General features: G+C 41.9%; 1 long non-coding RNA gene across 9 annotated transcripts in view; it reads right to left on the reverse strand.

Annotated features, from left to right (window-relative positions):
- Positions 1 to 27,653, reverse strand: part of LOC143845043 (uncharacterized) — a 622,217-nt gene that overhangs the window by 126,134 nt on the left and 468,430 nt on the right. Inside the window, exons 13-14 of one of the 9 annotated variants that reach the window (XR_013234239.1) lie at positions 19,998 to 20,143; positions 15,426 to 18,980 (exon numbers count right to left, since the gene is read on the reverse strand). The exons of 6 other annotated variants lie outside the window; for them this stretch is intronic. This is a non-coding gene — a long non-coding RNA (uncharacterized LOC143845043). Of the gene's footprint in view, positions 1 to 15,425; positions 18,984 to 19,997; positions 20,144 to 20,682; positions 22,072 to 27,653 lie in introns of those variants that run through there. 2 more of the 9 variants (XR_013234240.1, XR_013234241.1) reach the window with 2 other exon arrangements.

Raw genomic sequence — 27,653 nt, forward strand, 5'->3', positions numbered from 1 at the left:
TTGCACCACTTCAATACACCGCATGCAAAGTATGCAAGGAGCAGCATTAGATTGTTAACTTCCCTATTAACATCAGGTTGGCCTCCCTCCTGTATCACACCCCACTCAGGGTTCAGGCTATACCTATGGGTGAAATTTTAGAATGGTTTTAGAATGCTTTTAATGTGACTCAGTTGTATTACTGTTTGTTGTCCACTGCCCTGAGTCTGCTTCGATAGATAGGGTGGCTTACAAGTTCAAATAAATAAATATAAATATAAATAAATAATTTAATTATATCTGTTCTTATTGATCACCACTCCCGGACCCTGCCTGGACAGTAAGATTATAAAACCCACATAAAAGTACAAATACAATACTGGCAGCAAACAATCCCATCTGCATCCTCCACCTGTCCCTACTTGTCAGCAACCCCACACCATTGCCCTGGGGGGGGGGGGGGCAAAACTGCTGCCCAGATGTCTGACACATGGGCTCATACAGGGAGGGAACCGATCTTCCTGGCCTGGTCTCAACCAAAAGCCTGGTGGAAGATGTCTTATAGGCCCTGAGGAACTGTACTAGCTCAGTCAGGGCTCCCAGTTCTTCCAGGAGCTCGTTTCACTAGGTTAAGGCCAGGACCAAAAAGGCCCTGGCCCTAGTCAAAGCCAGGCATACCTCCTGGGGGCCGGGGACAACCAACAGATTTAAACCCACAGAGCAAAGGGCTCTGCAGGGGACATAAGGAGATAAGTGGTCCTATAGATATGCAGGGCCCAGACCATGAATTGCCTTGAAGGTAAGAACCAAAGCCTTAAACCTGATCCAGAAGCTAACCAGTAACCAATGCCTCAGCACCAGCTGGATATGGTCTCTCCAAGATGACTTCGTGATCATCTGGATCAATTGCAATTCCTGGGTCAGAGATAAGGGAAGGCCTGCATAGAGCAAGTTACAGAAATCTAGCCTGGATCTAGCATGGATCGCGGTGGCCAAGAGTTCTGGGGACAGGTAGGGCACTAGTAGCCCTGTTTGGCACACAAGGGCACTTGGGCTACTCTTATAATCTGAGCCTCCAAAGATCACCCCCAAATTCCTTACAGCCATAAGCTGCACTTCCTTACCAGGAAGGGTAAGCGCACTTCCTGATCCTGCCTCCTTCTAACCAGCCAGAGGACCTCTGTCTTGGAGGGGTTATCTGCTTCACAGAGAAAGAATGTCCTGAATCTGTGAGTATATTGTGAAGATACTTCATTAGATTAACATTATGGATAGAAAAGACCATCTTTATCCATACGGTATGTGCACCATTTTGTAAGCAAAACTGCTTTGAGGCCATGAAAGCAGAATACACAAAAGAAATTCATGGAGATAAAAAAAGAGCTGAATGAGCACACTTAGCAAATTTGATGTGGTGTACATGTCATGACGGGATTTTCCCCCCTCTTTACAATATAAAAGCAAAATTAGCAGAACAAGGATATTATACTGATCTTGATTTTTCCTCTCGTATATTAAAACCAGATTTGGGGGAATAGACACTGGTTTCTACATTCCAAGTCATAATATCTTTCCTTCCCTTTCCTTTTTCAGACAAGGCTTACATTTGTCTTATCCTTTGAACCACTGTGGACACAGGGAGAAGATTTGTGAGGTAATATGCTTAGTTTTTTTTTTTTAATTACTGTCATTTTGGCAATTCAGACATCTTTCTCCATGTTTGTTTTGCTTGTGCTTTGTGTTACTAATATTGTAGGCCCACTGTAATTCACGGGAGACCTGAGGTAATAGAAGTAGTAACAAGAAACAGTGTCAAGAACTAATGATGCCCTAGAACTGGTCAGAAGGAAATGTTACAATCCTTACACAGGCCAGTTGTGTCAACTGCATATGGTACGATGTACTCCTGGATGATATAAGCACAGTGCAGCCGCCAATTCCTTCAGGCGGCATAGCAAAGAATTTCCTAAACCAGATTGTGACACATGCCTTTCTCACGAATGATGCACTCTGCACAGCAAATATCTCCCATTTTCTGGAACTCTTTCATATGCCTTAAAAATCCAATGAAAACTGATGGAATGAGCCATAACACTGAACTTTAGCATCGGTTTTCCAAATCAATGCATCCAGTGAAAATGAATATTCTCAGAATCCTAGAACTCCCTCCTTCTCTCAAGGTGTGTAAAATAATTAAAGAATTATACTATGTTATAGTCTGACTGTTTATATACTGTTCTAAGCATTCAAGCAAAATGCAGTTAGCAAACATGTCAATAACTTGAGTAAGGATGGGAAGGTATGTCAAGCCAGAGAGCATTGCAGGAGGGAGGAATACTCGGGCTGGGGGAAAGGAGCAGTGTGAGGAGGCCAGGTGTTGGGGAACCTATTCTGCCCTAGATTCCAAGGAATCTAGATATTTGGAGAACTCCATTCTTCCCTTTGCCGAGCCTGTGAGGCTAAGCTGCTTTTGTGTACTGCTGTGTGACGATGGAAGTAAGCCAATAATGTTGACAAATGCTATTATACTTGCTCTGACTTGCTTTCTCCTTTTATTTTTTAAATCTTTATTTGTCCTATTTCCTCAGAAGCCCATGGTATGGCCTCACATATGAGAAACATTATCAATAACTAGATGCTCAAAACTTTTGCACGCTATTCCAACATCTGTTTAGCCTGAAGAAATCACAGCGCACTTGACAAGATGCTACCTCACCTTCCCAACAGGAAGAAGGAATGTAAGCAGCGGGAGCAGTTATTTTCTTGGGAACACCAAAACAGAGGAAGGCTAAAAAGTGTTCTCCAGGTAGCGTTGCCAACCATTAGGTCAGGGCCGGTTATCAATGTAGCACATATAGCATGTGCTACAGGTCCCATGCTTCCAGGGACCCCGCATAGTGCCTCCCAATGGATCAGGGCCATAGTATCTCGCCTCCCCACCCTTCACTATTTAAGTACACTTGGAGTGACACCCCTTTCCACTGTGGGGGTTCCCTCCAACTCCAGTCTGGCTGTTCCTGCCTTAATTGTACTCTGCAAGGGCCCTGCTATGGGCCCCACAAATTCTTGAACCACTCCTGCATCAGGTGGGGCCTGGAAATATCCCATTACAATTACATCTGATTTCCAGATTCCAGATATCACTGGCAAATGTTCCTCCATAGTATGCAAATATGCATACCTCCAAATATGAAGGTTCCCTTACAGGACACATATACAAGCAAGTGGCATAACAAAACAGTTTTTTCCACCTTTGCAAACAGGTAGTGGCCATAAAGAACAAAAAGTACTTCTTAAGAAACGAATGGAATGAAACAGATTTAAAACATTACATTCTACCCCATCGCCCAGCTCTCCCCCCCCCCCCTCCCCACATCAAGCAGTGCTGAAAAGAAGACGGTTTGGAGTTTCCTGGCCTAAATGAAAAGCTTTGTGCCCCTTATGTGATCTGAAATATCACTCCTGCCCAGCTGCCACAGAGGGCCAAATCAGTTAACATGTTGCCACAATTCTGCAAGAAAGGAGAATGGGAGCCAATATAGGCAGCTCAGCAGTCAGGTTAAATAGCTCCCCTTCTTCCACATCAAATGCAGAATAGGGTTTAGTCTCATTCCCGGCAGTACAACACAAAACAGGGAGCTTTCTATAAACTAAGGTAGAGTGTGCAAATTTAACACTGCTCGTATTGTACAAACAAACATAAATTTTAACAGCTTGAAAAAATCCAAGTGGGCACATAGAAAACTTTACTGCAGCTCAGAGCAGGAGAGCAGAGAAGCCAGTGGGGAGCCGATTATAAATCCCTGATCCTTAGCCAGGCTCACTGAAACATCTGTTAGTTAGATCAGTTTCAACTGAAGATCCTTGAATTTGAGCTTTTAAGTGGGACCCACGAACCCCAGGATTGGTCCTCATTCCAGAACTCCTCAGAAAAGCACCTAGGTCGATTTTACTTGGGGGAGAATTAAAGGAATACAAGATTATTTTTGGCACATTATACAATGGTTTATGTTATTTATCAAAGCTCTATACTGCTTCTCTGTTTAGAAATAGAAGAGGAATGGAAGAACATCTATTCAACAGTCTGTATGTACTATAAGGCTGGCAGGCATGGATGGAGTGGGGAAAGAATTTGATACCTTGATGCCCTACCAGGTTCGGTGTCCAGAGGCAGGGGCCTTTTATACATAGGGGGCAGGTGGGAGGTGTCAGCTTGCTCAAGACCACGTTATTCCTTCTAGGTGCTTCCGTACCTATGAGAATTAACTAAATTGATTTAAGAGAGGGCCGGTTTATAATTTAATTTTTTTACAGAAGTCCATCTCAAGTTTAGCCTTAAATTTATTTTTAGCACTTTAACATAAATTAGCACAAATAAATCACAAAGTCTTTCCTTAATGTACTTGCAACATGCATACATTTCTCATACCATAATGCATTTTCATTTCACATTCATCTTAGTAGTCTAATGCATCTGATCGGGGGGGGGGGGGAGTATATTCTTGACAAGTTAAAATTTTCTTTGACAAGATCCCCTTTTTCCTAGAAGTGTGTTATACTTGATTTATGTCTCAATGTGTTCTGAAAAACATACCTGTCCCGAAAGCCTCTGGAATATATTGCTGGAGTCCAGAAGTTTATTCCAGATGGCTGCATTTTTATGTAAGACTAGACTGAAAGACTGCAGCCAGGCCCATACCCTAAGCCGTCACATTATCACAAGAAATACAGGCCATTATCACAAAGAAATACAACCACTGATACCTTCTGTCCCTAGCATTCTCTCCTTTCCTTTCCTTGAAGTCCTCTGGACTAAACATAGCACTTATGATTGCCAGGTGATAACAGTTCCAAATTGCCTTCTGGATATACCCGTGTCCACTGCTCACATAGTGAATGACCCCCATAACAATGACTTCATTCAATAAAGCATCCACAGATTTTAGAACAATAACATAAATATTATATTAGTAAAGTCAATAATTTAGTAAATTAGTAAATATGAATTAATTTATTTGTATAAAGGCATAGGCCAGCCTTTCTCAACTTTTTTACCATTGAGAAATGACTGAAGCATTCTTTAAGGCTTCACAAATCCCCAGAAGTGGCGTGATCTTGCAGAATACGGTTGTGAAGCATAGCTGTGTATATGTCCGCCTGGGGCCCCTCCCTTTCCCACTCCCTCCAAGCCCATCATTGGCCATTCTGGAAGAAGGGAAGCAGATTGACATGGCCATATATGGTCATATCACTGAATAAGTGTTTAACACATTTAAGTAATATATAAAAAATTAATTAACTCCCACCCATTCAGGAAACTCTTCCAGGGCCATCAAGAAACCCCAAGGTTTCATGAAACTGTGGTTGAGAAAAGCCTGCCCTAGGCCACTACAAACAATACCAAGTTTATAAAACAACAATACAAGGGTCTGTTTGCAGAGAGGATAGTCTATAAACCAAATAATAAATAATAAATAAAATAAAAATATTATTAGCTTTGAGAAACACTTCACAAAGAGACCGACAACTTCTGACTTGAAGTATTAACTAAACAGAGAGGTCTAGAATGGTCAGTTTTGAATAATTTGAACCAACAAGTATTGTGATCATATGATTACTGCCCAAAGAAACTTTTCTCATTGTTCTAGTTATGTCCAAAAAAATTAAAAAACAGGAAAAGAAAGAGCTGATCAGTGTGTGTGCGTCCTCCGAAGAAGCTAGGAACAAGGTCCTCCGTGAAAGCTTTCTTCTCTCTCTATTTGCAGATGTAGGAATGTAGTCTGGTTGAGCCAGCCATTGGGGCTTTCAATGTGTTTCCTTTGTAACTATCTTTTAAGCTTTTATACTCTGCTTCAATAAGGAGACTGAAACAGATTGATATGAAATATTTCTGTAAATTACCATTCAGTAAAGATTCTTTCTTTTGAATCTCAAAGCACTGTGAGCCTGGATCTATGGCTCATCCACCAAGGTAATTAATAACTGCATAGTTTCAAAATGATCTGTTACTATGCAGCTCTAATTTTCTGGAGGGATCTAGGACTGAGTTTAGTCTGAAAACCCCAAGAAGTTTCATAAGATTTCTGCGGGCATTTTCCCTTTCAGGGTTTAAAAACACACATTTTTAATTTTTTAAAGATTTTCCTACAATCCCAAGTGTTCCCTCAGGCTTGCAGAAACATCTCCCCTTGGGCCATTGTGCAGGTTTTCTCAGATCCATACGCTGAGGCCAGGTTCATCATGAGACAAAAGTATGGGCATATTAATGGAAAAAATACAGAACAAAATACATGAGACTTGCTTCCAAGATTACTATTTTGTCATTCTAGACTTCTCAGTAGTATGCACTGCCTGCAGGACCCAGATTTATGTTTATTTCTTTTTCTTAGCCATTTTTAGCATTAAACGTATCACAAGTACAGAAAAATACACTGACAAGGTCATGGACTCTATGGACATGTAAGTTGTGTGTAATTGGATAAGTCTAACAAAGTTGACTGACACAGATTTTGGCAGCAGAGACTGCCTTGGTCTCCAGCAAAAAGTTAACACCAGCAACACTGCTTCCATGAGGGAATTTCCTTTAAATGTTAGCTCACCTGGTAGAACTTTCTCCTATAGACAATGCTATTACTTGTTCAAAGTCTGGCAATAGTGCTGGACTAAGAATCAACCTATGGAAATGAAATGTCTTTAATTAGGCATTTTTGAGCCACTGCTTGGCAAGCTGAAGGAAAATACTATGTTATTTTTGAAAGAACAAATAAAGACTTCTAACCTAGAACTCAACTCTTATGTTCATAATCTGTTGTTGGGCCAATACATCTGAAGTCAATTATAATTTTGGGAGCAGCAATAGGACCAAAATGTCTGGTTAACCCCCTGTGCAGGAGAAATTATAGTTAGTACCCAGCATGGTGTAGTGGTTAAGAGTGGCAGCTTTTAATCTGGTGAGCTGGGTTTGATACCCCGCTCCTCTGTATGTAGCTAGCTGGGTAACCTTGGACTCACCACAGCACTGACAAAGCTTTTCTGCCCGAGCAGTAATATCAGGGCTATCTCAGCCTCACCTTCCTCATAGGGTGTCTGTTGCGGGGAGAGGAAAGGGAGGGCAATTGTAAGCCACTTTGAGACTCCTTCAGGCAGTGAAAAATGGGGTATAAAAACGAACATTTCTTCTTCTTCTAATGTGATCAAAGTAGAAATATTCCGGGCCAAGCTCATAGCATGTGAATGGTATAGCCAAGCCCCACATGCTATATAACAACCACAGGGTTGACTGACTGACAATGTCATTAGCTAAATATGGCACAAATCACATAGTCAGGACTTTGGAATGCTCCTAACACAAAAGACATGTGCTAGGAGAAGGAGTAAAGGAGTCAGTGTGAATGAGATGCATAGCAAGGTTGATCTTAAGGCAACAGGTCATGAGTCTAAGCAGAGATTGTTGAGGGAAGGGAGTAGACATGGTTTTTCCCAATAGCAACAGGCTATTGCCAAAATGCTTGGAGGTAACTCACTTGTCTAGCATGAAGTGAAAATCATTGTATGAGTAACCTCTAAAAAGCCTGGAGGTATATTAGGGTGTGTGTGTGTGTTTTAATCCTTTCTGCCCTAGCTAGAAATTATAATTGATCCTTTCACTGGTAACCAATAGTAATAGCCACATTATGAGCAAAACAAAGTATTTTACAGAAGAATAAGCAGAGGCCTTTCCACATTAAGAAAGAATGTCATTATTGATTTGATTATTTGAAAGTAGCTGGTCTAGCCAAGGGAATGTTCAAATTTTAGAAATAAACTTTGAAATGAGCTTATGACTTGGCTTTTCCCAATAATTGTGTTGTTGTTTTTTTAATGTACACTTTACATAGATTTGAAAGAAAAGGCTACATGCAAGTCACAGCACACAGGGATCTAAGAAGCCGTTGCCATTTAGCAAATAAAAAGTAATTTGAATAATAGCTGACTGGAGAGATTTACATTTTATGGCTACCCAACGGCTTATATAAAGCTTGCATTAAGCATGCTGCCTCTGAACGTTTGACCTGCCTGGTGCAGTCACTACAGAGAAATGGAATAGATTTAACAGGCTTTAAACCCAATTAACTCTATATTATCACCAGAAAGGAAAGCGAGATCTAGAACATGACAACACAAACCAGTTTGATTTTTCCTAGGTCAGCAGCATAATCCATTCCATAAACAGCAGGAAACTGCTTTGTGTCTTTGAATCATTTCTTTTTGATTAAAAATGAGGGGGAGGGGATTCAGCTGTATTATTCCTTTAACATATAGCTCTCACTCCATAGCCGAATGAACACTCCACTATACAATAAAATGGATTACTTTTTGCTTCCCCGGAGATAATAAACCGCTTCTATCTTTGCCTGCTGCATGCCTTATTAATAGCTGATTAACTTTTCAAAATATTTTATGTTCACCCCTTTATTGATTGGCTATTAATGGTGGGAAATGTTAACATGGAATATTGGCACCATCTAATGTGTTCAATAATGTACATTTTAAAGAATTGACTTTGGTCCTGTTGATCATTAACTGCCCTTAAAACCTTATAGGATAAACTGTCAGGTAAAGTTTAAGCAGGAAATGAAGGCAGCAGGGGATAGCCCTGTCTCGTCAGATCTTGGAAGCTAAACTTGGCTGGTTTTTGGATTAGGATGGCACTTTAAGAAGTCTATGCTACAATTTACTGGCATCAGAACAAGCATTACAACCATCACATGTTTTCTACTTCTTCTGCAGGTCCTCTGTAACCTTTAAGCATCTTCCCTGGCATATAGTAACATGCCTGGAATTGCTCTAGAGTTCATCAGCTGTAAACTGATTCAGCATATTTTCTCACCTGCAAAAGGTGTACTAATCTCAGCTGAGTCTGCTACTGTAGTTTTGGTGGTTTGCTCAAAGCCACAAAGTGATGGGAAGCAGTGGTCATTGGGCCAGTGCTCTTGGTTAGGATAGCCCCTGTGCTATGGACCCTTGGCCTTTTGTTGGCAAAGGTATCAGGGTATCTGAAGCAGTGGCTCATGGAAGCTCATCCCCTGACACAAATTTCATTTGTCCTTAATGTGCTACTGAACTCTTACTCTTTTCTACTGTGCCTTGCATGGTTTTAAAACTCCTCAGAAATGTTGCTTAGGTTGCTATGATGGATTACACTTTTTAAAAGCTTAGAAGTGCTGTACAAACAAATAAAGGACTGTGAGGGTTTGATTCTTCACAGAAACAGAGAGCCTGGGGTGATAGGCTGCTCCAAGCAATCGGATTGGATAGCATCAGCTGAGCAGAGAGAGAGAGAGCTGATGGTCCAAAGATCAAACTAGCCCCGCCTTAGCTTTTTATATTATACAGCAAAGCTGTTCCAGATATTTCAGTTCTCAGATGAAAGGTTTAGTAAATATGCTTCCTGTAAAGTGTGAAACAGTCAATAAATTCAATAGGAGAAGTTACTATAATCTGAAAGTTTTTTAAAAATTGAAGAAAAGTATAAACAGGATACAAAAAAAATCAGAATTCTTTAATTATTTGCTTCTGTCATGGACTACCCTGGGTCGGCATCCAGACTCACCATCATCTCCCAAAGCACCCTAAAAGGAGAGGAGGCAAAGGCATAGACCAGGCCCAGGAGTGTGCACTCAGTGGCCCAAGGCCTCCCCTCTGGTTAAAAAAAAATGCTCAGAGACAGATAAGTCAGCACAGGATCTGAGCCTCTGGGACTCGCACTGGGAATTAGTCCTGCCTTACCACTTTTCCAATGGTGGGGCTAATTACCAGTTCTGCATAACATCAGTGGTAAACTGGGCCCATCCCAGGCATGGCCTGACTCTGGCCCTCTATTGCCCTGCAGCAAGGGAATGCGGATATATCAGGATCCCTTATTTTGCCCTAGGTGGCAACGGGGCATTAATCAGGACAGGCCCATGTGGTAGGGGAAGAGTTGGGCCATCCAGGCCCGGCTCCTCCCCTGACCGTGGCATCCCGGAAGGGACAAAAAATGCCCTGGCTGACTCTATGATGCTGCACAGTGCTGCCAAGCAGCCTGGGGCATTTTTTTGTTTGTTTGTTTAGGAACAATATTGCTACCATGTTCCTAAACAGAAAAAAGATGGGCCCCGCCGCCAGCCCCCATGCAGGGGAACCTTTCTGCCCCACCTGCCTCATCCAGAGGAATAAATCTGGGACATAGCGCACTGCTAAAAACGGTCCTCCATAGGAACACAGTAAGCAGTGGGGCAAACTGCCCCGTTGCAAACACTCAGTGGCAGCCCAGCACAGCACCGCCCGTGTGGTGAATGTCTGTGTGAAAAAGAGAGAGACAGCTTATCTTCAAAGATCACTGCAACCACAGATCAAGATTAGTCTCCAAAAAAATAATGTCTATAGCTCATCTGAGCAACTCAACATGGAACTTCCATGACCAGTTCACTAGACAAACAGTGAAAAGACACAAATGCATTGGCTCGCCTCCTGCCTCGAGGAGGTCAAAGTTTGGCCATGTCAGTTTGTTGAAACCACATTAGAATAATCTCACAGTTTCCATTTTCCTGTTAGGCAGATAGAAAGGAATGAGGGGGAACAACATTTAAAACCCCATTCCCGATCCTCCGCACCAATGCTCTGATTGTTGTTTATCAAGAACTGGAAATTCATTTTAGCTGCACTAGCTAGTGAAATTAAAATATTGTCCCGTCTTCCTTTTTCAAATGGTTCAGAGCCCCTTGCCATAGTGCTTTCAAATATCCTTAACATTAGCGTCTCTACCACCACCATTCCTGCATGACTAAAGTACCACAAATGTCCTAGCAATAATAACCTCCCTGCCTTCTTTTGAAGACAAGTGAGAAGACTTTAATTAGTATATGGCCTGCTTGGGTTTGCAAGGGTAAGCATGTGTGGGAAGCTGACCATCTAAGTTCCTTTGAAGAATTTTAGGGAGGGAAAAGTAAATCAAAGAGCTAAAGGCTTCTCTTTCAAGGCTGGAAAGTGGGTGTCCTGTCCTCTGAAGAAAAGCATCAAGCTTCCTATCAGCTACTGGTGGACTCTGTGGAATGGTGAACTGACCTGAGATCATAAATCCCAAGTCTCTAATTTATTCAGATTTAAAAAAAAATGAAAACATCTGAACTGAATTTCCTGGGTTCCTGTAATACATTAAGAAGCTGTACTTTGATGTATCCCCTGCAAACCTTCCTAATCACCACACCCTCTTCCTCTCCGCTCCTGGCCCCAGGACTTCTCCACACAGATGTTATGCTGCATGCCTTCTCGGTCACATGAAGTTGCTGGAGAAATGAATCCAAAAGAAACAGTCAATGAAAACAGAAACAGCTGTTACAATTTTACATGGCATGGTTCTGATTTCCTTGATGTTTAGGGTCTTCCCCTGCGTGCGCACACATGCATGCACACAGACTTTTCTCTCTCCCTTACCCTTTTTAAAGAAGGCCAATTTCAAATGCTGAATGGAGGTGCTGGTTGATTTTCATGTTGCTGATCACCCTCTGACTTTAAAAGATGACTCCAGTTCATCATAGCTGGTGGCAGTGTTCCAGTACATTTTTTTTAAAGAAAAGGAGGCAGTAAAGGGGGGGGGGAAGGAAATAATTGATTACTTTTGATGCCCGTTTACAGATGCAGAATTCTCTATTTGGATAAAATGAGCCAAGAACAATGGCAGCAACACCTGTGGCTTCTATATGGTTTATAACAGGGGTAGTCAACCTGTGGTCCTCCATATGTTCATGGACTACAATTCCCATTAGCCCCTGCCAGCAAACACTGACATGGGCTCATGGGAATTGTAGTCCATGGACATCTGGAGGACCATAGGTTGACTACCCCTGGTTTATAAGATCCAGATTCATGTCAAATATAGGGTCTTTTTTAGACTATCTCTTTACTCTAAAACATTTGTTTTTATCTAGTTACTATAACAGTAAGTCAGAACATTAATTGCTACAGCTGTCTTTAGGACCAAATAAAATATTTCACTGCCCATCAAAAATAATACCAACATATCTAAATTGATCTCCTCTTCATCCATTACATCTAGCCAAGCTTACCAGTGTCCTGACAACACTTGTTGTTGCTCCAGTGCTGGTAAAAGAACACAAGAACATCAGGGTCAGGATAAGGAAAGGGTAGAATTAGGCATCATGCTGCTATGTCATGCAGTTAGAATAATTACAAGATTGATTTTACAGTCTGACTAGATTTAATTCAGATATTAAACCACATGATTGAAGTAAAATTATCGGACTCCTACTGTTCATACAGAAGTGTTGCGATTCCTGAGTTTTAAGTCACTCCATAATGAGCCTGAAAAACCTGCTGGAACACAAAGCAGTCCATGTATTCACGATACACTGGTGAAATGAGCCCAGAAACAGATTGTTCTCTTTTAAACCGAATTCCCGGGGGTTGGGCTAATATTCTGGATAGCAGACTTGGCTACAGAGAACACCCCTAGTCCTAGCCTAAAATCTCTTTGACCCAGAAAAGTGGTGATGGTTGGCTAAGAGAGTAAGCTTCTGTAGCAAGAATTATTGCACAGGTATTACCAATTGCCTTCATCCATTTTTCACTACATCTACTGCTCAATGGCGGGTGCATCTTGAATCTAATTAGCCCTTCCTGGCAACAACCTCCTCACATATATGTAATAGTTGGCGACTTCTGTTTCAATGCATCTAAAGAAGTAAGCATGCACACTAAGGCTTATACCCAGGATGAAACTTGCTTGGTCTGAATAGTGCTACTGGACTCAAATGTTATTTTGTCTCTGACTCCTGTACTGTATTGTTTCTGGGAAGGAAAGACTGCTGCCTTGCTGCTTTCTGTACAAAAATGCCTCTCAAGAGAAGGTGATTTAGTTCTACAATCTAAAGGAGCTAACATCCTAAAGGGAAATGACCCTGTGACTTTATGAGACTGAACAAATTCTTCCAGGAGGAACTAATTCTCTAGAGCACCTCTAAGGAAATAGAGCAGCTAAAGGCAGGCTATGAGGCCAGGGCAGAGGCACTAGTACAAGAATCAGAAGAAAATGGTGAATTTAAATGTCCTACCTTTCCATGACACAGATTATCGAAGTACAATAAGTATGGGGTCTCAGAGCTATCTGTGGAACCATAACATTGATGGAATTTCCCAACCTCAGCCTGAAAAAAAAACCTATCCACACACACATATGGAATCTGGCAAAGTATATTCATGTATGTAGTCAGCTAGAATGTTATAGATTTTTCAGCGACCTAAAATTTTTCTTAAGTATTTCCTTACAAATGCTACAAGATTTCCTTGTTTAACGACGAAACAAGAATCAAAGATCTTACCGTGATAATACTACTTTCCCTCTACCGCAGTGGTTCTCAACCTGTTTTTTGCTGTGATCCCAACTTTGGCGCCAAAGCCCAGCAGGGACCCAGCTGGAGGAGCTTCCTCCAGCCCCCCCCCCCCAGCCATGGCCATAGGCGACCCCCTGCAGGAGGTGACTGTAGGGGGGCGAGGGAGATTTGGCGATGGAGCCCAAGGAGAACAGGGACATTGGGGGATCCAATGCCATAGAGTCCACCCCCCAAAATATATATTTTCACCATGAAATTAATTGCCTGCCATTTCAATGGGCATTATTAAAATGGGCATTATTAAAATATAATTCCCAAATTAAAAAGAAGCTCACAGCTCATTTCTATAGAGACCCATTCTTTCCATTCAAATAATAAGGGAGGGAGTTCCAATTAATGCCTAGAATTATTCTGAGTCAAATGTTTGTTTTTCTGTGAAAGTCAGGAAGCTTTTTTTCAAAATGACTTCTTCACTTCTGGAAATCACCTTATAGTACTTGAGCTTCTTATAGAGAAATTTGAAAGTTATGCACACCATAAATCCCAATCCTAGTATTTGTTTAATTAGCTATTGACTTTAGCTAGATTTTAAAAACCAGATTTTAAATTATTTTGATACACTGTGTAATCACTGGTAAATAAGAGGTTAATGCACAGATTAGTTCAGTCTATCATATTTCCAATAGTCACTTATGGCTGTGAAAGTTGGACAATGAAAAAATTGGACAAGAGGAAAATCCATTAATTTGAACTCTTGTGTTGCAGAAGGCTTCTGCACATTCCATGGACAGCAAAAGTCACAAACAAGGAAATATTACATTGCATAAAACCTACTAGTGTGAGTAGAGGCTGACAGGGAGGGGGGGATGTGAAATGAGTTTGATTTTTCTTCTTGCTGCCAGAGCTATTATTTTGTAATGTTAATGTTTTAATGTCTTATGTGATGTGGGGATTTTATTCTGTAACCTACCTCAAGAAGTTTCACGAAAGCGACGGGTAATAAATCTAATAAATAAAATAAAAATAAATATATAACTGGAAGGCAAAGTCACAAGATCCGGCTCACTGACTTTGGCCATATCATGCAATCCAACTCAGTGGAGAAAATAATTGTGCTAGGATTGATCAGTTGTAAAAGAAACTAGGCCTACAAAGAACACAGGTGTTAGATACAATCAAAATTTTCACCAGCTATAATATTACAAAACTAACAGAAGAGGTTCAAGATCAAAAATCATAGCAACAGTTGAGCCATAGGATCCCCAAGAGTCCGACTCAATTGATCATCATCAGTGCACAGAAATGTGGGTATTTCCAATTTCTCTTTATTCTCAAGGGTTTTCTTTATTACAGATTGATGCAATCACAGCGTTAAATTTTATGATATTAATTTATTTCATTGTTAAAGATCCTGACTCAGGAACAAGGCTTTTCTAAGAAAAACAGAATGGCATTTCAAAAATTCTCAATGGCACATTTAAGGCCATACGCGGTCTGGGCCCAGTATACCTGAAGGACCGCCTCTCCACCTACACTCCTCAAAGAGCCTTGTGCTCTACTACTTCCAACCTCCTGGTGGTTCCTGGCCCCAAGGAAGCCCACTTGACCTCAACCAGGGCCAGAGCTTTCTCCATTCTGGCCCCCACTGATGGAACAAGCTCCCAGAGGAGATCAGGGCCCTGACAGAACCTAAACAGTTCCACAGGACCTGCAAAAGGGAGCTCCTCCGCCAGACATTTGGTTGAGGTCGACCCAAACCATTGCTTCCAATTGGTCCCCAAGCCCCCCCCCCCACTACGTCTGACACTAATCGGCCTCACCCACTGGGTCCTCAGGCTCTTGCAATTTCTATTTTCTAATGTTATTGTTATGATCATGTTATTATTGTTATAATGTTATTACTGTTATCACCTGTTACTATATGTTATCTGTATCTTTTCCTGTTTACTGTAAACCGCCCTGAGCCCTCAGGGAGGGCGGTATATAAATATAATAATAAATAAATAAATATAATCACATTTTAAAAAATCCCCTGAGGGTTCCTCACAAAACAATTGAACATTAGATGCAGCCATGTTTACATCCTCCATCTTAAACTATTTCCAAACATGACTCAGAAAGTAACTTGAGGCACAGAACCAAGACAATATGAGATTCCTTTATTGGATTCACATTCTTGAACTTTAAAAGCTGTTCGTTTATTGATAATATATTATGTCTAATATATGTACAGAAAGCAAAGCAATGGGAACACCTAATTCATTTGGAATTTTGATGATAAGACAGCATTTTTGTGCAAAGAAAACTAAAAGTAGCAACGACAGGATACACCAGTCAGGCAGCACCTGTAGCCTGTCTTCCACTTTGTCAACACTTTGGCCCCATTACACCCAGCCATTTTAAGGGCATCCTGTTTGTTCTGAGGAGCATTGTTTTACAGAATTTTAAGCACCTGTTGCTTTTCTGGAATTCTTTTGTCAAGATGGCTTTTATTTTTAATCAGACACACTCCCCCCCCCCAATTGTTCTTAAAGTACAACAGAGTCATGACAAAATAGTTTCTAAGCAAAACAAACCAAAGGACAGGGTGGAACGGAGGCATAGCTGCTCTGCCCTCCTGTTTGGTTGCTTGAAAAGCAAAATTCACATGCTGCGGTCAAACCAGGTCATCATTATTAATTAAAGCAATCTATACCTTCTGTCTCATAGAAATTTGTAGGGGTAGCTGCTAACTTGTATTCATCATCATCATCATCATCATATCATCATCAAGTGTTTACTTATTTAATAGTCTTTCTCACTTGGACTCCAGGCGAATTACACAGAGTGCATCAATGTAATCAACAGAAGGGACATGCAATGAACAGCACAATAGAATTAGGGTCATAGAATCAATGAGAAATCCAAAAACATAAGTGAAGCAATGCATAAGTATTAACTTGGATTCAGATTCAGAGTACCTTTATTGGCATAAAATTGCAAAGCATAAAATGAAAATTTCAAACAGTTTCAGATGTAAAATCTATCGTAACAGATTTTAATTTAAAATTGCCAGTAAAAACTTTGCTACTTTTATAATAGTTGCTGTGTCCCTCACATTTAGTATCATTTTAATCCAGTGTTTCTCATTAACATGGCTGAATTTCAATTTCTTCAGATAATTAGCTAACGGGCGACGAAATACTACTTTTATGCTTTGCAATTTTATGCCAATAAAGGTACTCTGAATCTGAATCTGGAGTATTAACTTGAAACACCAGGGAATTGAAAATGCCATCGAGTCACAGCAGATAGAGCTCTACAAGAACTGTGACTCAGAAGCAGTTTATCCTAGTAGCACATGCAGCATATGCTATGGGCCCCACAGTTCCAGGGGCTCTGTGGTCCTGTACAGTTAGGGGGCCTTCACACTGTGATTGTCAGGGAGACTTCATACTTATGTGGCTTGTGGACCGCAAGAACAAAAACAGGGTGATATGCATGCTCTGTTAGTGACTGAGCATGCACAGTGCTCATTGAGCATGTGTGTGGGACACAAGCCACATTAGTGTGAAGGTCCCTTAGATATTGGGACCCTGAAAATCCTTAAATTGGCTCTGGTGCTATAGTGGACGATGCTTGGACGATGGTATTTTAAAATAATGCCAGGGTCTTCTGCAGGTGCCAGCCTACAAATGGGCAAAAACAACAGCTGCCTCTACACATGCCTTTCTGTCGTGGCCCTCCACTTTGTGGAATGACTGCCTGAGGACGTCAGGAAGTCTCCCATTCTTCTGGCTTTCCTCAAAACTATGCAGAACTAGAGAGCTTTTATATACAGGCAATAAACCTGCACTGTACAAGATGATTCATAAAATTATTTAGAAAAAATATTAGGGCATGCGGTTGTTATTACTTTGCATAGCTTGTTGACAGCAGACACAACCATGTGAGTTAAATGGAAAATACCCTACAAAGGTATCTGAAACCACTGTTCTCCAGGAACAGACAAAACAGAGTTGTCCTTCATCAGTGCAGATATTCAGAGCAGCTGATAGTCTAAACCTCTCTAGGTAGTAATCTAGTCATGATACAGACATTGTTCACAAAGGTGCATACACTCACTTTTCAAAAGAGATTGGCTCATTGTTTCTGGACCAAGAGTTTCTGGGCCAGCGTCGTGGTTTAAATGGTGGCTGTGAAGTTCTAATCCGTACCAGTCCAAATAGTCTGAAGCACAGACATTAAAATACTGTAGAAGTAACAGTGGATATTCCACTGGAACATTCCACTGTAGAAGTAACAGTGGATATTCCACTGGAACAGTGGATATTCCCTGGATATTCCCCACACTAAATCGAAGATAATTTCTACCAGTTTACTTATGGAGTCCATAACAATAAAACAGTCAATAACATTATACAATTATAAAATCACGATAAAATACCATTTGAAACTCCCTCGCCATCCCCTTGCCCTTTTGTGCCATCCACAGCTACCCCAAACTGGAGATGACATAAAATAGGGAGAATCATAGAGTTGGAAGGTATCTCCAGGGTCATCTAGTGCAACCTTTTGCAGAATGCAGGATAATCACCACAGTGAACCCCATTTCCATGCCCAGATGATGCACCCCCCCCCAAAAAAAAACACCATTATCCCTGGCCAGTCTAGTCTGGAGGAAATTTGCCTCACAACCCCAAAGTGGCAATCGGCATTTCCCTGGGCATGCAAGGAAGGGCCACAAGTACCAAGCACTGACACAATCCCTTCTGCCCACCCGCTCACAATCTGCCTAAATTCACAGAGGTGGAGGGAGGCCTTTGTTATGGGTGCAGGGGGGTGGGGTTGAAATGGGGAATCTTAGATGAGGAAAATAATTTCTTAAGACAGAACAAAATTGTGGATGATTATGACTGGGAAAGAACTAGACGTCAAGAAGTTCTTTGAAGCCAATTAATCTGTTGGGGCATGAGGGTCCTTGAACAGTAGTCTACTTTCTCATCTGCATGATTGCCAAAATCTGCCACCCAATTTACATCTGACACAGAAGCTGAATTGGACAGTATACTCTCTTACATTACCATGAATGATGCAGAAGTAAAATCTGAAAACATATGAAGTAGTTTAGAATTAAACCAAGGAAAACTGACTAGATAAATTACAAGGAAACAATAGGATGTTTTCTAAGATGTCTTTCCAAAGAACCGAATCCAAACATAATCATGAATTCAGATGCCAAGTCATTTTACCACTACTGCTAAACTGCACTGGGCAAAATGCTCTGCGGCTTTAAATTAATAACAGATCTTTGGGAGGGAGGGAGGGAGGGAGGACGGACAGGCAGGTGCTGAGGGAAACATCTCCAGGAGGATTTCAGGAACCTCATGTAGCATAGTAGCTACTGAAATTCAAGACTTCATAATAACTGCAAGAGCAATGTCCGGCTGAACCGAGCTGAGTCTTTCTTTGAGTTTAGTTGGCGCTGATCTGAGGTCTTTTGTTCTGAGGTCTTTGCCAGAGAGCACATGCCATGTGTCAATCAGGCTCCTCTTGCTGTTCCAGGACCAATTAAAACAAACTTAAATCCACAGCAGAGGTTTCTTGCCTTGCAGCTGTACTTCCTCCTCCCATGCATGTTCCACTCCAAAGCTACTGAAGATAACAGAAAGGAGGATCAGAATAAAGAAACCAGGCCACAAGAACAAGGAACAACTTTTTGCATGATTGCTTAGGCTGAGAGATCAGAAGCATCTTCTGAATCCCATGAACTTCCTGCAAGCATACACCTGACCGATCTTGCGCATGCTCTGCTACAGACACTAAATTAATTTTCTACCCTTTCTTCTGCTGAGACAAACAAGATCATCTCCGTCACTCATTCTGCCCTTTTCCTCACAATGGTTAAATATGCAGAAGCCAAGGACTTACCAGTTAATCCTATAATTACACACACTTCATAAAATCTATGAATTATCCATATTTCCATAGATCAGGAAAGTGGAACAAGGCCTGCCCTAAAGAACAAATCATGCATCACTAGCAATCTGGTGGGTGAATTCAACAAGGCTAGGGCAACATTACTTACAGCCCCCATGCAGAAGAGTTCTGGTGCCTATGAAGCATGCAGTGTTAGGCTCATTCCGCACAACCACGACAAGGAAAGTAACAGCGCAGCCTCCGTTAGCAATCAAAGGTGTTGTGTACAAGCCTTAACGGAACCGCAGAGCGGGAACCGTGATTCAGACATCGGGGAATTGTAATTGCATTGGGCAGCACACAGGATCTGTCCTGCTACTGGATCGTTTAAATGGACCAGTCAGTTTGAACCTGGGGAATCCTCAGAGGGCCAATCACAGGCTCTGGCAGGAACCCTGGACTGTATATAAATGTGGGTGGTGTGAACTTAATAAAGAGCTGATGTTTCACTCTACGAGTAACTCCACACCTTATTGAACCCACTATTCCATAAAAGGTATGGGGTGTGAGGAAATGGTTGGTACACCAGCTTTGTATTATACAGGCTGAAAACAATTCTTAGCTATGCTTCATATTCAAATTTCAGCTCCAGGCCTTTCCTTACACTTACATAACCCACCATTTCAGGAGTAAAATAAATCACAAGCAAGCCTCAGGTTTTATTTCATTTCAGCTTTATAAATTGCTCACATGGGGCAGGTATCCTTTGCATTAGTCCTCCACACACCAGCCTGAAAGCCACGGGGGCCTCCAACTGCAGACTACAGCGACCACTCGATAGTTCAAGCAGCTGGGAGGGAACAGGTTCACTGGCTGGCTTCCATTAGCCTTGCCTCCTGGAAGAGATTGAATTGGATGTGAGGGAGGCCAGTTTTGCTTTATACATATAGAATAAAGAGGCTAGGGAAACTTATTCCTTTCTTGTATGGTTTCATTCACTTGCCAACAGAAACGAAGGCAAATTGAATGCCTCCTCCCTCCCCCAAATAAAACCCTGTAATGTTAAGTGATGAATTAGATGGTTTGTTTTAACGAAACCCTAGAGCTACCCAGCATAATTTCTGGTCTTTTACTGGAAGTAAGGTCATCATGCCTGCATACACACAATGTCACAGAATCACACAGAGCTGGAAGAGACCAGAGAAGGCCATCCAGTCCAGTTATCCACCTTACTGGGGACTTAAATAACACACTCCTGACAGGTACTCATCCAATGTCCTCCTAAAAACCTCCAATGAAGAAAAAAACCCACCAATCTCTGAGTCAGCAGATTCCATCTACAAACAGCCCTCACCACCAGAAATGGCTTTCTAATTTGTTTATTTATTATTTTGATTTCTATAATGCTACTCCCAAAATAGCTTGTGATGGTTAACAACCTTAAACAATAAAAACCCATAAAACAATCATTAAAATTCCCCAGTTACAACCCCCATTGAAGGCAGGAAAAAAACAACAGCTCCCTCCTCCCACTGGCTCAACAGACCTTCTAATACTAAGGCCCTGGGGAGATATTCCTATGGGGAGCTTGAGGAGCCCTGATATTCTTTGCCCTGGCCTCAACCAAAAACCTGGTGGAAGGGCTCCATTTTACAGGCCCTGTGGAACTGCAAGAACTCCAACAGGGCCCTTAGCTCTTCTGGGAATTCATTCCAACAGGAAGTGGCCAGCACCAAAAAGGCCCTGGCCCTGGTCGAGACCAGGCGAACCTCCATCCGGCCCGGGACCTCCAACAGATTCATACCCACAGAACACAAAGCCTTGTGGGGGGCATAAGGAGGCAGGTAGTCCCACAGATATGTGGGGCCCAGACCATGGATGACCTTAGTTAACACCTTGAACCTTGAATGATCCGGGCTGCAACTGGCAACCAATGCAGCACAGGCTGCCTCAGCACAGGCTGGATGTGGGTCTTCCAAGATGTTCCTGTGAGGACCCTAGCAGCTGCATTTTGCACCAGCTGCAATTTCTGGGTCAAGGACAAGAGTAGGCCCGCATAGAGCAAGTTATAGAAGTTTAACTGGAACCTCCTTTCCCATAATTTGAATCCATTGTTCCTAGTTCTTGTCTCTAAAACTGCAGTAAACAAGTTGGCCCCTCTTCAACATGTCTACCTCTTACGTAATTAAACACAACGATCACATCACCCCTTGCCTTCTTCTTCTTCAAGCTACAAATACCCAACTCACTCAACTTCTCCTCGTAAGGCTTGGATTTCAACCCCTCAACCATCCTCTGAACACATTCTAACTTGTCAATATCCTTCTTGAGCTGCCCTAAACCGTCCTGCCATAAACCCTCTTGCCAGTCGCTAGACTCTGACAACCCTAACACACACACACAGACACACACAGTTTTACAATGACTGGGCCAATTTGTATTAACAGTCACAGGTTCATTGATGTCACACATCCCTGTAGCTGCATTTTGTCATTGCCTGCATAGGAAATTGTCTGGGCCTGCTGTTTATAGAGCCTTGAGGTTCTTGGGGAAGGGGCAGAGGAAAGACCTACATCAAATATAATTAACAAAATTAATCCACATTGAAAACTCAGAATCAGGCCTACTAGTCACCTGCAGTCTAACAAATGCTTGTTGGACTATGCTAGCAATTGATAGCAACTTTCTCTCCACACATTTAAATTGTGACCAATAACTGGAAATATTTGAGTTAATGGCTTATTCTTACCTGTAATTTATTCAGTTTTAGGATCAGTTTTTGCCCTCTCAGATTTACTTCAGAAATGCTAGTGCTACTTTGGGCCTAGAAAAGATGGAATGTCACAAGAAACTTTTATCCACACGCTTGATAAGGGGATTTGACATTTCCCTGCTTAAATGAGCCAGAAGTGAAACACCTTTCGAGAATGGCTGTCCTTTATGTGCTGTCCCCTTCCTGCTTCCTCTCACAAAAGTGTGAATCATAAAGGAGGGAAGTGGTAGGCAGTTCACAACTCCCGTAACCTCATCTTTGGTAACAGTCACAGGTGCAGGCAATTAATAAGCCTGCCTCCAAGACATGGCACAGCAGGGTCTCCTTCACAAAGCCATAAAAGAACACTCTAGAACTCAGCTAGGTTGCAAAAAGAATGAAGGACAGAGAAACTGGGCACCCTTTCCTCATTTTTCTCTCCTCTTCCCTTCCTTTCTCCCCCCCCCTTCCTTCCCTTTCCATTTTCTTTTGAAATTGAGAACACACACTGAAGTAACTTTGAAGTCAAAGTCGCCCAGGCTGTTTGAATGTGATATTATTGATTTCCATACCGTCCTCCTTTTGCTGCAATGCGGATGTGCATTTTTCAAACATATGTAAGAAAGGCCTTTGATCTGTTCTCTGTTCCACCAGAGCAATATATAGATTAAAAGCAAATTGCTATATATGGGCTGAAAGGGGAGGAAAGGATGGTTATAGCCTGTCTCCAAAGGACCGTGAACCCAAGCGCTCCGTGAAAGCTCTTTTCAACCTCTCTCAGCCTGGAATGGGGAGGTCAAAGGTCACCAACTGTCAAAATACAGCAAAATTACACAGGGTCCCTACAAAACAACAAAACAGGGCTTTCTCAAAAGCTTAAAGCACATGACAAATACAATGCTTTTCCCCTTTATTTTTTAAAAAATCTTACAAGATGAAAAATGCAGAAAGGTCAATCATATATATATATATATATATATATATATATATATATATATATATATATATATATATATATATATATATATATATATATATATATCCCAGCCCTTTGAAAAGCAAACTGCCTCTCATCTTAAATCCAAAGATCTGTAAAGCCTCCTTTCCCACTCCCCCTTGATTTGCTTTTGATTTGCCCTTGATTTTGATTTGCCATTGATTTGCTTGCTTTGCCCTCCCAGACATCACTTGCAAAACCCACACAACCCCCTTTACTCCTGCAGTCTTTGCTTCGGTACACTCTGTTGGAAACTGCCCACTGAGGCACTGGAGACGTCCAGGCATGACTTCATCCTTCAGAACAATTTGCTATGAAAAAGGAAGGAGGGCTGTCATTCTATTTTTAAATGTGCTGCCTGTGGTAAGAAGAGTTGGAACGTTCAGGGACTCTCCCAATATCCTCCCTCCTTTTAGTTGGGCCTGTTAAAGGGAAAGCTGGGGGCAACAGAGAGACACAAGATGAGGTCGCAGCTGCCATTTATATCAATAGTCGTGATCAAACACGAAGTTCAGCATATTGCTTACCAGGCTGCAGCCAGCAACCCCTGGAAGGAATTTGGGGACAGGCCCCGAATCACCAGCATTTCTGACTTCACTTCTGGGTCAAATCTGAAGTGACCACTTTATACATGCCAGGATTTACCATAGGGTGTTTGTAAAATGCTAGAACATCCCCGTGTCACTTCAGATTTTAACCATGTTACATAAGCTCTTTGGCACAATGCTGGTGCATCTTCAACTATGCATCAATTGGCAACAAGCCTGGATGCCAGGAGGCCTCCTGCTATAGTGGGAGACCTGCCATCCATAGGGCCTGTACATATAACACTCTTCAAGATGAGGTAAGTAGAAGAAGAAGAGTTAGTTTTTATACCCCATTTTTCTCTACCAAAGCAGTTTATGAACAACTTTGCCTTCCTCTCCCTACAACAGGCACTCTGTGAGGTAGGTAGGACTGAAAGAGCTCTATAAGAACTGTTCTACAAAAACAGCTCTAATAGAACTGTGACTGGCCCAAGGTCACCCAGTTGGCTGCATGTGGAGGAGTGGGAAATGAAACCAGGGCCCACTCTGCACACATTGGATAATGTACTTTCAATGTGCTTTTGCAGCTTGATTTTCCTGTGCAGAACAGGATAATCTACTTTTAAAGTGCATTAAAAGTGCATTATCCAGTGTGCAGAATGGGTCCAGGTTCTTCAGACTAGATGCCACCACTCTTAACCACTACAGCATGCTGGCATTTACATTGTCAGCACATCTTCCCATACAACAATTTTGAGTAATGCAATATACTGTTTTTGGTGTTTTTTCCCCCCTAAGTGTTGTTTATTTCTGAATTAGTTCTTTATGCCTGGAATTTTTTTTGTCAGTTCTCAGAATACTGGCTCTCAGACAGCCAGACAAACAAGTTTACAATAGATCTTCCTATCGTCCCACTCACTCTTGCCTTCCAGGCACACTCTGGATGATAAACTGAGTTATACCTGGTGGAGTGCCAATAGTAAAAACAAATACTTTTGGGAGGATAAGAGCAGGGCTGGTTCCAGGCTTTGGGAGGCCCTAGGCACCCCTTGCATTGCATACAGCATGATGTCATTTTGGGGGAGGGGGAATTGGAAATGATGTAGCATCACTCACTGGAAATGATGTAGGAATCACTGTAGTTCATAGAGAGATGTAATATGTCCTCCTATGTCCCCCACCCTTTTCCCACTGGATGACAGTCATCAGCTGGCAACCCAAGAGTCATGAAGTGGTGGTTTGTCCTAGTAGCATATGTAGTATGTGCTGTGGGCCCCGTGGTTCCAGAGACCCCTCAGTGCTGTACAGGTAGGGTGCTTTGACACTGTGATTGTCACCGTGATGGTCCACAAGAACAAAAAAAGAGAAGCTGTCAAGCTGGTTCCAAAATTCCAACTATTGTGTTTGTGAACTGCCAAGGACCGAGCTTGAGTTCCAAGGCAGGATCCAAGCAGAATTGAACCAGCAACATCTACTGGGTCCCCAGAACCCCTCCTCCCATATAGACATGCCCATTAAAGACATCAAGGGGCAACTGACTAATCTATGGGGTTACAGTGACAGCATATATATTAACGTCTCTATTATTACTGCTGTTATTGTTGCTAATGGCTGTTACTGTTACAACTGTTACTGCTCCTATCACCACGTCTACTGTCTATTATTGAATTTATATTGTACCTTTTCATGTTCTCCGTAAACCACCCTGAGCTGCAAAGGGAGGGCAGTATATAAATAAGGAAAAAATAAATATAATTAATAAAATTGGATCCCATATTCTGGATCCAATCGGTATAAACTTGTAAACAACCAATCGCACACGCTGGCGGGAAGATCCATTGTCTGCTTTGTGTATAAATGTTGGGTTTTTCAAGGGGATTGTAGTCTTGTTGTCTGGTTCACTAGCAACCCTTACTCATGCTGAGATCACAATAAAAGGAGCTGTTTGGACACCCAGTGTCCTGGCTTCCTCCGAACCAGGGATAGTTGGTGTTCTATCCAAATCCACGGATCTCGCACCAACTGTCCCTGGTCAGAGTGTCCCATCGTTACAGCACTACTAACAGTGCCCCTTGTGCACCGCTAAGGCCCTGTGACTCCTTAAACTGGCTCTGCAGCTACAGGCCCTGTGAATCCTTAAACAGAGGCTGTAGTCATGGCTTTGTTTTCCCTGGAAGGGCAAATAATAACATGTCTCTTTCCCATCCACAGCTTGTGTGCTCATATAAAGGAGAAAAGGGTGAGGGAGACTGGAAAGGGTGCTGATGCTCTGGTTTCCACATCCAGAGCAAAGGTGTATGGGCGAGCATGACTCTGCTTCACACAAAAGAGAAAACGGAATCAGGTTTAAAGGGAAGGATAAGAAAGGGATGAGAACATCACTGGAGGAGGGATGGAGGGCCACTTATAATTGTGTGGTGAGTGACTGGTACTCCTAAATAAACTTCTGCCCACTCTTATCTTGAAGAAGAGTGGGTTTTTATACCCCGCTTTTCACTACCTGAAGTAATCTCAAAGTAGCATCATCACCTTCCCTTCGTCTCCCTATAACAGATGCCCTGTGAGGTAGGTGAGGCAAATAAAACTCTGAGAAAAACTGCTCTCTGAGAATAGCTCTAACAGAGCTGTGACTAGCCCAAGATCACCCAGTTGGCTGCACGCGGAGTAGTGGGGAATCAAACCCAGCTCACCAGATTAGAAGCAGCCGCTCTTAACCACTACTTCACGCTGGTACAGGCTATCAAGGAACACCAGGGTTGTGATGCAGAGGTAGGCAATGGCAAACCACCTCGGAGCATCCATGGACATCTGGACAGCCACAGTCTGGCCACCACTGGTCTACTACACAAAGTAGGCACCTTTAAAGAAAATGTCCAAAGGTCTCTGATTCCCATGTATGCGTAAACTCTCAGGATCTTTTTATACCATCACTCTAATATTGCAGATGGTAAGGCAGAGGACCTTGCAAGGGTAAATGCCCTCCTGGGTTACCATGTTGTAGCCCAAAAACAAGAGCAGAACAAAGTGATACAAGAGAAGAGTGTTGGTATTCAGGATTACTGAATAGGCTACCCTGGTGATACATGTTTTTGAAGTTTGTGGTAGCATATTGGAGGGATGGTGTAGGACTGAGCATAGAGATATTTTAATATGAGAGTAACGCATGTCACTGGTTTCCAGTTTGATTTGAGAAATCCTATGAACTCTCTCTAAAAGACAGGAAACATGAGAATGGGTCCAGTCATGATTAATGGTGCTGACTTTAAGCTCTGCTGTGCAAGAGCTGACAACAATGCCTGTATTAGGGATTGGCAGATGCATACTTAATGACCACCAACACCAACCCTCTTGAGCAAAAATATTCTAGCCCATAGGTTTTGGCAACTTTCTTCTTTTTCCTGTCAATGCCATGATAGTTCTTCTGTATCATCCCAATTAATATTACAAATTTGCCTACCCAAATTCCCAGCAGAGCAAATATAAAGACGTAGAAGTGGGTTGCGAAGGTGAACAACCTTTAGCATGATGAGATGCAAATACATTCATTAAAGCGTTGGCTGGAGAAGATGACACCTATTATTTAATGAATTTTTAAACTCAAAATTATTAAACTGCAATCCTTTTTAAAAATGCAATTGACCTTTAAAACAGCAGCCAGCTCTGGGTTATGTTATTGCTAAAAGGACATTGTAGATTCTATCATTTTCCATGTCTCTTTAGCTGGGAACGTGAAGTCAAAGCACGATTCTGATTTTGAAGGTCCAGCCTGACAGTTGCACAGCAGTAATTATCCATTGCTAGTCAAAGGACCAGGGAAATCTGAACTATGCAGCTATTATTATTATTATTATCATCATCATTATTAAATTGGATTTGTTACCCACCGCTATGGGCGAACCATCTCGCAGCACATTACAGAATAAAACCCCACATCAAACAATTATTATAACCCCATTAAAATATAACACACACCATGGCAGCAAAAAAAAAGCTATCTTCCCACCCCACAACTCATCCCCACAACTAATTTTTGCCACTGAAGGAGATGGGTAGATCTGTCAGCCCTTGAAAAACCACAGGAGGCTTCACACTAAACAATAAGCCAGTCAATAAGCTTAGTTCAGCCTTTC

The sequence above is a fragment of the Paroedura picta genome, chromosome 9 (genome assembly GCF_049243985.1).
Source record: "Paroedura picta isolate Pp20150507F chromosome 9, Ppicta_v3.0, whole genome shotgun sequence".
Classification (NCBI taxonomy): domain Eukaryota; kingdom Metazoa; phylum Chordata; class Lepidosauria; order Squamata; family Gekkonidae; genus Paroedura; species Paroedura picta.